The sequence below is a fragment of the Phalangium opilio genome, unplaced genomic scaffold, assembly GCF_054372755.1.
Source record: "Phalangium opilio isolate 3A_F unplaced genomic scaffold, DU_Popi_V2 ptg000045l_1, whole genome shotgun sequence".
NCBI lineage: Eukaryota > Metazoa > Arthropoda > Arachnida > Opiliones > Phalangiidae > Phalangium > Phalangium opilio.
This window is the reverse complement of record NW_028324168.1, coordinates 1,158,099-1,170,698: the sequence shown is the minus strand read 5'-3', so window position 1 is coordinate 1,170,698 and position 12,600 is coordinate 1,158,099. Positions and strand designations below refer to the sequence as shown.

General features: G+C 33.7%; 1 protein-coding gene across 1 annotated transcript in view; it reads right to left on the bottom strand.

Moving 5' to 3' along the window:
• The window catches only part of LOC149676592 (uncharacterized), a 28,595-nt gene extending 15,995 nt beyond the window's left edge, over nt 1–12,600 (bottom strand). The window contains exons 1-2 of the mRNA XM_089837647.1: nt 12,301–12,600; nt 686–814 (exon numbers count right to left, since the gene is read on the bottom strand). The gene's annotated coding sequence lies outside the window, so the exon portion shown is untranslated. The remainder of the gene's footprint in view (nt 1–685; nt 815–12,300) is intronic.

The following is a 12,600-nucleotide window of genomic DNA, read 5'->3' as shown; positions in this document are numbered from 1 at the left end:
CCTCTCTGGCAACACTGGGACTCTAGGATATTGCCCAAATACATTGCATTGCATTGCAGTGTTGTCAGTTTCAAATGTGTCTGAACAAATCAATATGTTGACGGGAGGTCTAGTTCGAAACAGTTCTATAGATACTGACAACACTGAGACTCTAAGAGATTATACAAAATGCATTACAGTGTTGTCAGGATCGCCTAATTAAATCTATTGATTCCTGTAGATACTGCATGGCAACACTACGAAACGTGCAGAGCCAAAAAGAATGCAGTGTTGTCAGATAGTCTAGTTCAATTCAGTTTCATCAAACATGATTTTTCACATCTATTCCTAATTATTTTGGAATTTGGACATAATTTGGATAAGAAATAAATAAAAACTTCACCGAAAAAAATCTTCCCTCAATCGTGATATACTTTCCCTTTAAAGTTTCCTGTTAAGCCTAATTTAAGCCTAACCCAATGGAATCCATACCCGGACGGACCCCGTTTGTAACCTTTCTCAATATCCACCCTAACGAGTCTCGGGAGTTAGGAAATTCAGACCTAGAATAACGGTTTTTTTATTTTTTTATTTTTAAGAAGGGAGTGTCTGGGTAATAGGTATATCTCTGTTTTCTAAAACAAAAACACTCCTGGAGAAGGAGGTGTACATAGTAGTGGGATGAAGGCAGGTGTTTTTCACTTACCTGTCGAAAAAACTCCATCCTGGACACGTAATTTTGTCACGTGTAAACGATAATTGGAATGGAATAACAGTCAGTCTTGTTTGTTTTCCGGGATGCCATCAGAAATAAATAAATAGAAGAACATCGTATCTATAATTAAAAATAAATTCCGTATTTACTATTTTATCAAGGAAAAGATTTATTAAAAAAAAATAATTAAATAACACGGATAGTTTTTAGATTTTGATGAGATTTAATTGACATTTTTTTGTAGCTAATATTAATCTGATTATAAATGAATATAAATAATTAAAAATCGTTGAAGATATTCTACAAATTAACTAATGGAAGTTTTATAAATAAATATAACAAAAATTAAGGGAATAATTAGAACAAAAATATAAATATTTATAAAAATATATTTTTCTGATTATTTTCTGAAATAGGCATTTTTGTACCTTAATTAATTCAATTCTAAATTTAACTATTGCAGACACTGTTTAAATTACCTTATAGTCAAAAATATACATGGTGTTTGTGATAAGTCTGCGTGCATAAATTAAGGGGGATGTTCTTTGGGAAATCAATTTTGAGTCGAAAATGTAACTTCTATCTCCATTTTGTTTGCCCCAAGGGACACTGTTTCCGAGCTCTGATTTTAAGAGTGTTTTATTAATTAAATTGGAAATCATTGTCTTTTAGTTTCTTAATTAAATTTAAAGGGGGTTATCCGTAAAATACTCCTCCAATCTTAACTAGGATATTGAATCCTAAATGTTTTATGAAATTAAATTATAGAAATCATTCTAAATTAACTTAAAGAAGTTACAGATGTTAAACGGTTTTGAAATAACCCACTCATAACAAACCTAAATTCGTTTATTTAAGTTGATTATATATTTATATTGTCATTGTAAAATATATATATTTATAAGTATTCAAATCTGATCCAATTTATTTTCGCATTCTTTCAATAATAGAATAACAAATACGTGAAAGTAGTTACGTATTTAATCATAGCCACAAACCATTAAACTCTCTGAATACGATATTTAAAGTTCGGTAAACTCTGGTTTCCCCCGCCCCCTTCTACCGCGTTTTGGAGAAATTTGAAATGTTTCTTACGGAATGCGTGTAATGTTCCTAAATTTAGATCAAATCCTGTATAGAGTAGAGTAGAGAGAGGGGTCGTTTTACAGCGCAAAAACTATTTCTATGGTAATATCTTTTAGTAGGTCACTTCCAAGGCGTTTTTTATACGCCTGTGTTTGGGGAAAATACAGCTACGATTTCACTTAAGAACATCTCCGGAATTGAATCATCGTTTGTATAAATGTTTCTTGACGTCAATTGATTGAACTTACTTAGTTTTTATCCTAAATACATATTTCTATCCGCTGGTTTTTCCTCATTACCATATTTATATAAATAAATATATAAAAAATTAAAAATAGAGTTTCGAGAAAGCATTGATATTATTTAAGCGCGAGAAATGTCAAAAATAGGCGCGAGACATTATTAAAGCGCGGAAAATGTCAAAAATAGGCGCGAGATATTATTAAAGCGCGGGAAACGTCAAAAATTGGCGCGAGATATTATTAAAGCGCGGGAAACGTCAAAAAATGGCGCGAGATATTATTAAAGCGCGGGAAACGTCAAAAAATGGCGCGAGATATTATTAAAGCGCGCGAAATGTCTAAAATTGGCGCGAGATATTATTATTAAAGCGCGCGAAATGTCTAAAATTGGCGCGAGATATTATTATCAAAGCGCGGGAAATTTCAAAATTTCCACGAAATATTATAAATTCATATTAAATAGTTTTAAAAGTGATCGTCAGCTATTAACTTTTGTTTTCCCTAAAAATATATATATATGGAGATAAGATATGAAATAGGCCACAAAGATGAAGATAAAAATATCTCTCGACATCTTTGAATATCTATAATCAAAAAAAAAAAAATAATAATAATTTCTTCATTTTCACAAGAATTTAAAATTTCCCCTAAACAAAATTATTATCGCGAGTCTGAAACTAAACTTGAGATGATAATAAAAAAATGTCATACTTCCTGTTCCGAAAAGGTGATTTTCCCATGACTCTAGCGAGAGTAACGCTAGGCCTTCCCAGCATGCAATACTTGACCTACATACATTTTTAGAACAATCCAGGATGAGGATTTAGACGTAACTTTTAACCCCCTTTCCCCCAAAGGAGTCAGTAGGTGGTGGCTTTTCTAGACTAAAATTATGATTCTATTATCTCATCTCAATTTGTGTTAGGAGTAGCGTCTAGGAGAGAGTGGGCCTTCTTCACCTTAAGTATATAGCGCGCGAAAAAAAAGGGTGAAAATTTTGGGTAGCAGGAACCGTACTACATACAATACAGGAACTATCAGCTGCCACTAAACGGATCTGAGTCACTCACTTAACTTAAAAAAGGGTTAAAAATGAAATTTCGAAAAATCAGGTCAAATACAAATTTTGATGGTTCGATAAATAATTTTAAGATAAATAAAGGATTTAATAAAATTGTGTGATAAAATTGGATTAAAGTATAAAGTGGATATGCCAGGAAAATAAATTTACTATCCTACATCAGATTCCACCCCCCCCCCATCCTAAACTTGGCTTAAACTATGCATGCGTAAAACGTAAAACATATTATTTTAATATTTAATTATTTAAATTTCGTAATAAATATATAGGTTAATTAATATTTACGTTTGTACAGGGTGTTTCTGATAAGTGTGGCATAAATTAAAGGGGATGTTTTGAGTTGAAAATGTAACTTCTATTTCTAATTTTGATTGCCCTAAGGGACACTGTTTAAGTGTTATTATTTGATATGTGATTTAGGGACGGCCCCTTAATTAAATTAGAAATCATTGTCTTAATCAGTTTCTTAATTAAATTTAAGGGGGTCATCATTAAAATACTCTGGATGCAATCTTAACTCGAAAATAGTGTCCTTAGGGCAACTTAAAAAATGGAGATAGAAGTTACATACATTTTCGACTCAAAATCGATTTCCCAAATAATAATATCCCCCTTAATTTATGGTTGGCAGACTTATCAGAAACACCCTGTATCTATATTTATTTGTTTGTCTTTCTTAAAGACTTAAAGAAGAGTTTTAAAATTATTTTCTATCAAAGTTGAAAAACGCCCTTTTTGCGTTTAATTTTATTATTGTTTATATTCTCGAATTGAGGGAGGAGAATTTTAAATAAAAAATAATTTTTCTTTTTTTAAAGTGCCAACTTGGCGACTTCTTCAAGATTTTGAAACGAGTACTACTTAATTAAATCTCTTTATGATCCGATTTCGACATTTTTCAACTGAATTTTCTTTTCTTGGAATTTATTGTTTTTTGTTTTGGAATGTTTAGGGGATATCGTTTGTTAATGGTATAAAAACAAATTAAATTTAATTTAATATAATAATATTTACAAAAATTATATATGGGAGTGCCAAATTTAACTTTATATAGAATAGAAATGGATGGCTGCAAGAAGAGTATAGATTTCATAATGACGTTGCGAATTGCCTGTTGGGCATTTATCAAAAGGTCAGTAAGATCAACGACTCATTTTTGAAATTGCGTAATTTCATAAGGTGTTAAATAATTTCAGTAAATTTAATTGAGGAGTTGACTAATTACGTTCCAGCCACCGGGTACAAAAACGTAATTTCAGTAAATTTAATTAAGAAAGTGACTAATTAGGTAAGGTCCAAAGTTGACAAAGTTATTGAGCTCTAATTAAGAACCGAGCTTTTCATTGAAACTTAAAGTCACTTCTCATTCTCCAGTTTTTGGAGTCAAGTAGTAAGAGTAGTTAGGTTAATCTTTAATCGGTAATGTTCGAGATGGTAAAAAGCAAAGATATACAATTCCTCAAGGGGGTGACTAATTAGGTTAGGTTCATTTCTTAGCTACCGGGGTACAAAGTTGACAAAGTTATTGAGCTCTAATTAAGAACTACGCTTCATATTGAAGCATGAATGTTTAGTTTAATTAAAACGTCACTTAATTCTCACTCTCCAGTTTTTGAAGTCAAGTAGTTAGGTTAGGTTAATCTTTAATCGCTAATGTTCGAGATGGTAAAAGACAAAGATGTACAGATCTCGAGAACAGCGCTTTTCAATAAAATAGTGTAATAATCACTAATATTAAAATTCAAATACTGGAATATTTCTTATTTAAGTTTTCTTTTCTTTTCTAATTTTTAGGTGGAGGTCCAATAATTTCATTTTAAAGGGACGGATTTGGCCCGAATATTTTCCAAAAAAAAAGAAATTATAAAGAGGATCGTCGACCAAGAGCGTTAGTTACGTGTATATTATACGTCGCCAGTCGTTATGTATCAAGACCAGCGTCTCAGAAAAAAATATATATAATCGTGCTCAATTTCTAAAGTAGAAGAAGAGCGAGCGAGAGAGAGAGAGAATCGACACCCATCTTTGCTCCACTAGCCAAGATCCGGGCTATATTTGAAGAACATCCCGCCAAATGATTAAAAGAAGACGAAGAAAAAATATATAACGCGTTCTCCCACCGCCCCTACAGGCTAAAAATTATCGGGCCAGTAGAAGCAAAGAGAGTATAAAGAAAAGGAGTTGAAGTTAGCACCTTTTTATCATGGCATTTTGAATTTTGAGAATCCTCGGGATATATTTAATTTGAGAAGTAGGAATGGAGAACAGAGTAACGTGGGCGCGCGTCAAAGTCCCGGACCCCCCTTCCCAGGGAGGGGGTATGAAAGAAGAGGCGGGTCATGGCGACAGAGGTAAAAATTAATTACGTATTTTGGCCGTACCCGTCAGCAACGTCATCAAAACGTAGTTTAAGTGAGCCAATAAGATAATTTAAACTTTTTGTTACGTGTTGGAGGGAGGGCTATGAGTTGGACTGAAGTAAATACTAACCGTTCTCCATTCCTACTTCTAAAATGAAATCTATCCCTGATTATTTATTTATTTATTTGTTATATTTTCCTTGTTATATCCGCAGAGTTCACCGCATTTCAACCAATAAGAGGGCAGAGTAAGATGCACGCGCACACACACCTGCCTTCTACTCCTTTTCTTTATACTCTCTTTAGTGGAAGCGAGAAAAAGTACATTTTGTTTCGGGACGTTTTTCGTACATCTCATAAAAAACTATCATCGTCGGATCTCGTGAGATTCCCTTCTTCAGAGCTCTTCCATGTCCGAAGGATATGAATAGATAGATACAATCTTCTCTCGCGTCAGCGGAAAAAAGTGATATTTACAATACAGAATTAGTTTAACCCCAATTTTTTTAAGACCCGAACGAGCTTTGTGTGTGTTACGATTTTTAACGAGGCGACCTTGACTTAAAATCAAAATCAAGTCTTTGAGAAACTAAACTAGATTTATAGGTTTCTAATTAAAATTCATTGATTAATGATTATTAATAGATTGGTGTGGTCACTTTAAAATTTAAAATAAAGCATCCTTGAACACTAAATTAAGTATCTCCAAATATTTAAATACTCTCAAAACTACGTGACGTCTCTCAAAATGGCGTAAATTCACTCGAAAATCCGGCGTAAACCCTCTCGAAAATCCGGCGTAAACCCTCTCGAAACCCCAGCGTACACCCTCTCGAAACCCCAGCGTACACCCTCTCGAAACCCCAGCGTACACCCTCTCGAAACCCCAGCGTACACCCTCTCGAAACCCCAGCGTAAACCCTCTCGAAACCCCAGCGTAAACCCTCTCGAAACCCCAGCGTACACCCTCTCGAAACCCCAGCGTAAACCCTCTCGAAACCCCAGCGTACACCCTCTCGAAAACCCAGCGTAAACCCTCTCGAAAACCCAGCGTAAACCCTCTCGAAAACCACAAACTTTCTCGAAACCACATAAACCATAAGCCTATAGGTGGGGTTTTATATGCTTATGCATAAACTCAATCACTTAAGTTTGAATTACATTTAGAAAAATCCTCAAAATCCCGTCATCAAACTTTTGAAGCACCACCTGACCCCACTAACTAAACACACATCTTGTGAAGAAAAATAAACCCCCACCCACCATCAAACATTCTAAATCCTGAAGAAAAATGCATAAAGGTATCACGCAATAGCCCCGGGTTGATAATGATAGCTTCATGACTGAATGCGCAGGGGGTGAAATGGTGCTCCCCTACCTCAATGAGGGGTTCATCGGGGGTCAATACGCAACATTACCTAATAATAATTGTTGTTTACGCCAACAATTCTACAGAATTTCTGTCTGAAAAGTCTAAAATAACGTATAGACCATACTATTAACTAGTCTAAAAAAAACCAAATCCCCCTTAAAATAACTTTCACTCGCTTTCTCTAGAATGTTTCATAAGGGTCAATGGTGCCTTGGAAAACCCCCCAAGGCCCTACCAGGCCCCAACTGCCCCCAAATGAAATTGCGCTTAGGCCTTCATCGCTTTTATAATGGACATATCTCGCTTAGTGGGTTGAACCACATTGAACCACTCCACTGATGGCATCGCTTACAAAAGCCGGGGGAATGGGGGAGACGGTTAGCTTTGTCCGGCCTTGACACCAGAGGGCGGCCATGATGGGGGCCATCGACTCGCAACCCGTGGTTCACCCCAAATATACCATGATGACCGAATTAAACTGTACATAGTGGATAACTTAAACAATATTGAACTCAGAGTTTGAAATGAATGGTTGACCATCCCAGTATATTATTGTAATTATTACACAACCTGAATTTTAAACGTGAGATTATACTGATGTACATTAGAGAGGTTAAGAAACTGTTAAATTCACCTTATGCTTATCTCGTCTGTCGTCTGCTACAGTTACTCCTCTCCACAATCCCGATATAATCCTAACTTCCGGCGATATGGAATAAGGGAGTTAATTTAAACTAGTTGGTAGGTATTAATCCTATTTTGAAAATAAATGAAGTAGTAAAGCACGTGTGATCCTTTTTTTTTTGTTCGCGCCGTGAATTTATAAAACACGTGCGATCCTATTTTCGCGCCAAATTTGTAAGCACGTGCAATCATTGTTCTCGCGCCAAATTCGCTTAAATTATTTTATATTCAGAGATAAAAAGTTTTTCTTAAACTCTCAAATGGAATTTTGTTCTAACTTTTGATTCGTATCGGGAAAAACTCACAGCCTCGTAAATAAAAATAACATTAATATTAAATGATATAAAATATAGAAAACATCTTCAAGAAATCACGTCTCCTTTTCTTGAAATGGCATTTCGAAAAGAAAAAAAAATATTGGCATCTTAAAATAGCTTCGTACGGCTTCGTAATGTATTTAATTACAAGTCTTTAGGGGGGAAATGGATTTTCACTTATTCGGGAGTTATTTACAATCATTAAGTCATAAATAATCTCTATTTTTGGGGGTCGGGCTAAAAAGAAACTCAACAAAAAATCGTGAATGCAGGTGTAATTAGATTCCAAGTATCGGGTCGTAGACCTTTACATTCAACGACAGGTTAAGTAGATATCGATAACTATGATCTAGAGTATTGAGTTTCTTAATCAAGTTAAATTGTCGTGGTTAATATTGTTTACAAGAAATTTAAAAGTATAGTTGACGAAAATAAATACATAAATACCTTTTTTTAAATATTGATTAATTTTCTAATTAACCTTAATTGTTATTCGGTATTTATAGGATATTAAGTTATTTCTAAAAATAAGTAATAAAATTAAATTAAATTAAAGATAATTTATTATTTATTTAATTAATAGCCGATCATTTTATTTGTTTGCAGCTAAAATAAGTTTTTTTTTATTTTTTGGCATCTTCAGCGTGAACTAGAAAACACACTTTTCAAAATTACAACTTCACGGTCTGTTAAAGAACATAATCAGACACGTTTTAAGATATTCATCGGCGATACTTTTAAAAAATATTAATTTAAATATACCCTATAGAACCTAATCAAAAATTATAAATAATTTATCCTAGATTTAAATATTTTTATATAAATCCGAAAAATATTGAATTCAATTAAAGTGGGCCGCTTTGTAGATACCAAAATCAAGAACGCACGGCACAAGCGAAAGGATAGTTAGGATTATTTATAGTATATCAAGGTCATTCATTCTAAAGGCCTTTTCAGACGATTCAATTAACTTTCGACTCGACTAGATGGACAAAAATTTGAGCCAGCAAAAATTGGACAGTGATCAATTTTTAATTTGGTGATTAAACTTATCCAACTTCTGTTAATCTCACGACCCAACTAGTTTACCAAGAAGCGATATCTAGTTTACTAGGGAGAAGGTATAAGATGCCTAAGTATTCGCGCGTAATAGTCCCAGTCCCCCTTTCAAAATACAAGGGGGACGTAAAAGGAGGGCGGACTATTTCGCCTCTCCTCAGTCGGAAAATACGTAATTTTCGTCATCCGCATCACGCTGACGTGTGTTTTCAAGAACAAATGAGATGCTGGTTGTAATTTGGAGGCGCCGGGGATTAACTCCGAACCTACGTTTGGACTGGAGATAAAGCTGCGCATGGAAATGTGGCGAATTTATATCTTCTCCCTAGTAAACTAGATATCACTTCTTAGTTTAATCTCAAAGATGACTATTTAAAGCTAGACGAATGGGTCTGAAATAAATTACGATTTCTATATTTCCTGGTACATCAATGTCACTTCTAGAAACAAAGTTCATGGTTTAATAAAAGTTTTTCGCAGATTTGGAGTTGGCTTAAAAATGTTTCCTTCATTTACGGTTTTAATTTTTAATTTTAGAAAATACGAAAATTCTCATATGAATATATTTAAGAGTGGGCCAAAATAAACGGCTGATTAATTTCAAGGAAAGAAGAAAGATTGGGTCTATTTAGGGGGGGGGGTCTAATTACAGCGTCCGTATCGGTGACGATTATTATAAATCTGGGATAAATGTAAGACAAAACTAGATTGAATCGAATCTACGAAATCGGATGTGACAAATTAACCAAGCGATAAAAATCAAAATTTTTCAAAAACCAATATCATGGTTAAAAATTGTTTCGAGGGGTTAACCGCTTAAACTATAATTTTTCTGATTAATTTGCAAAATTTTAAGGGAATTCTATTTTAAAAAAATATCCACTTAAAGTTAAGAAAGGTTAAAGTTATCACGATTCTGGCCCGCAATTTTCCTAGAATTTTTGAGAGAAACATTGTAAGAAAAAACCAATATCGTACGGGTTAATATTATTTTTCTTAATTTTAAGGGTTTTGAAGTTAAACTAAAGAGAAACAAAAACTAGTTTTTCTTTCCTTTGCTATATGGGTAACATCCTTCTAATTTTCTTGGTATTTTAGTACTTATGAATTTATTTGAGTTACAAGGCAATAATTCCACCATAAGTTCATAAGATATGTTCCATCCATAAGTTTGTCACTGGTTACAAACTGGAGCTTATCATGAAGTGAATGAGGTAGGTTCATAGATTCTCGTAAAGCGACGCCTGGTGAGGCGCAGTCAAAGGCTTAGTAATGCAGACTAAATAGGAAGATGGAAGTCCTGCAAATTTAACCGAGTTTAGGACTTCAATTCTCGCTTGTCGTTCTACTAGAACTAGCTCGAGTTGTCTCTACCATTACGAAGTATATGTAGTGTCACACTTATGGAAGATATCTTATAAACTTATCATTCCATAAAGCCATTTCTCAGAGATAGCATCCCTTTTAAACTATAAACATTTATAATTAATTACCCGTTTAATTTAATTATTCTATGAATAAACTAAGAAATAACTCCACAAAAGTTCCATTAAGTAATTGAGCTAGAGTTAGAATTTTTTTATTAAAAGCGCATCGGATTACATTGCAGCTATGTCTCCTAATGTATTAATTACCACATGGTGACAATCAAATACTAGCAACCAATTAAAACGGCATTAAACAATTCTATACCTTTATCAAGTAATTAATTTAATTGTTCTAAGACATCACCAGTCTAGTTCTAGCTTTAAAGTAGTTTAAATTGAAATAAAATCAAAATCATTCTAAATCTTTATGGAACAGAGAAAATAAATAAAATTCAATGAAACCACAATATTTCCCATCAAAAATTCGGCTAAGCCTAAAAAGATAAAGAAAACAAAACCACGCTTTGGGACATAATATAATGAAATAAAAAAATAATAATTTCTTCTCTCTCAATTTTTTTTTTATTTTTCAAAAAGAAAAAAAGAAAAAAAGAGGCCGGTAGAGTTATAGAGGTTTGAGATAATTCCGATTTTTTGAAAGATACTTAAATAAGCTTATATATTTTTGGCAAAATGGTCCATGAAAATGGGTCAAATCGAGATCGCCCCGAAACTAAACTATAGAAGGGTCCTGCCACCTGATTTAGGCTGATTATTGAAAGAAGCCCCCGAGAGAGAAATAGAAAATACCGTAGATTGTTGCTTGCTTGCTTGCTTAAGTTTTATTATTTACCAACACCCTCTAAACAAAAGCGGTATATAGAGACAAAAAAAGAAAATTAATAATTTCCAAAAGGATAAGGTCTTTAAAATCGTTTCGTATCCGTTACCGTTCTCACGTATCCTCGAGTCCTCCTCAACAAATTATTCTTTTGTACCGTTCCAAATTCGTAAAATATTTGTTATAAAAAAAATCAATAATGATTGTTTACAGTTCGTTAAATGTTTTCTGCCTGGAGGAACTCGCGTTCTTGTTTATTCTTTTATTTTATTTTATCTTAAGCCTTTGTTTATAAAATAGTAAAATACTTCTCTTGAAATACCAATTATATTTATATAGAGCTGTGATCACAACTTAAGTTTCCCGTTAATTTATTACAATTATAGAACATTCCATTCTTTCCTCTTGCCAATAATCACCACTAGAGGCAGCGTAAGTCGGCTAGCCTCCAGTGTGTAGTGAACTGGGGCTCCGTCTGGTGTTGCTTCTTTAGCGCGAGGAAAATAACCCAAAAGAGCGCCCACCCCCCACCTGTGTGTTGGTTTCTAAGCAAGTAATTTATGGAATTGTTTATTTACTTTATTATATCAACTACGGTCCCTAAGCCTTTGCACCTAAATTATACCTTAAATTAAAATTGGTATAAAATAGTCTCTATAAAATTTGACGTATGGATGGATTGGTTTTCCGGTCAAATATTTAAAGCTTTGTAACCTTGCAAGGACGTCCTCTTATTCAAAGTTCGGCGTACTTGACTTTAAACAACTTCAAAAAAAAAATGTGTATCCAGTTTTTTTTTTTAGAACTAAGGGAAAAACGTTACGCCCGCCTCCTACGCGGCGCCGATGGGCCAAGTCTTTCTTTTCTTAAAGTTTTTGAAGTATAATTTAATTCGTGTTAAAGTATGTTGAATCCTCCCCCAACGAACAAGAATTTTTAAAGTTTTTAACCCGAAACTCGTTACAAAGCGGTTATATCCGTAATCTTAACATAATTAAGAGCTCTTATTAACCAGTTTAAAAAAAGGCACAAGGGTTAAAGTACAAACACCGCACAAGTGCTTAAAAATAACATGTTTTAAGCAAATAATCCAACGAGATTCAATAGTTCCTTAATGCCCTTGAAATGCTTTAATTTCTACACCGATTGCTAATTAGCAGCATTATCCTATTAATTACCATAATAACCAAGGCTTACCGTTAACGACGGTATAAGATGACTGGCTATTTAAGGAAGAGTTTCTCGCATTGCTTATCATATTTTAATTCTATTTAAGGCACAGCTAAAACTATTTATTTCGCGTTTTGTAAACTATATCACGCATAATTTTAATTAAAAACTAATAAAACAAATTAAACCGAAAACCGGCGCATCACTTTCTCTTTCGTACTTACGAAAAAAAATCAGACGACGGAATTTGGGTTTTCGCGGGAAACCAGCAAAAAAAAATCCTATTCTACAGTAGTGACATCTATTAGCCAATAGGAGAAGCCGTTG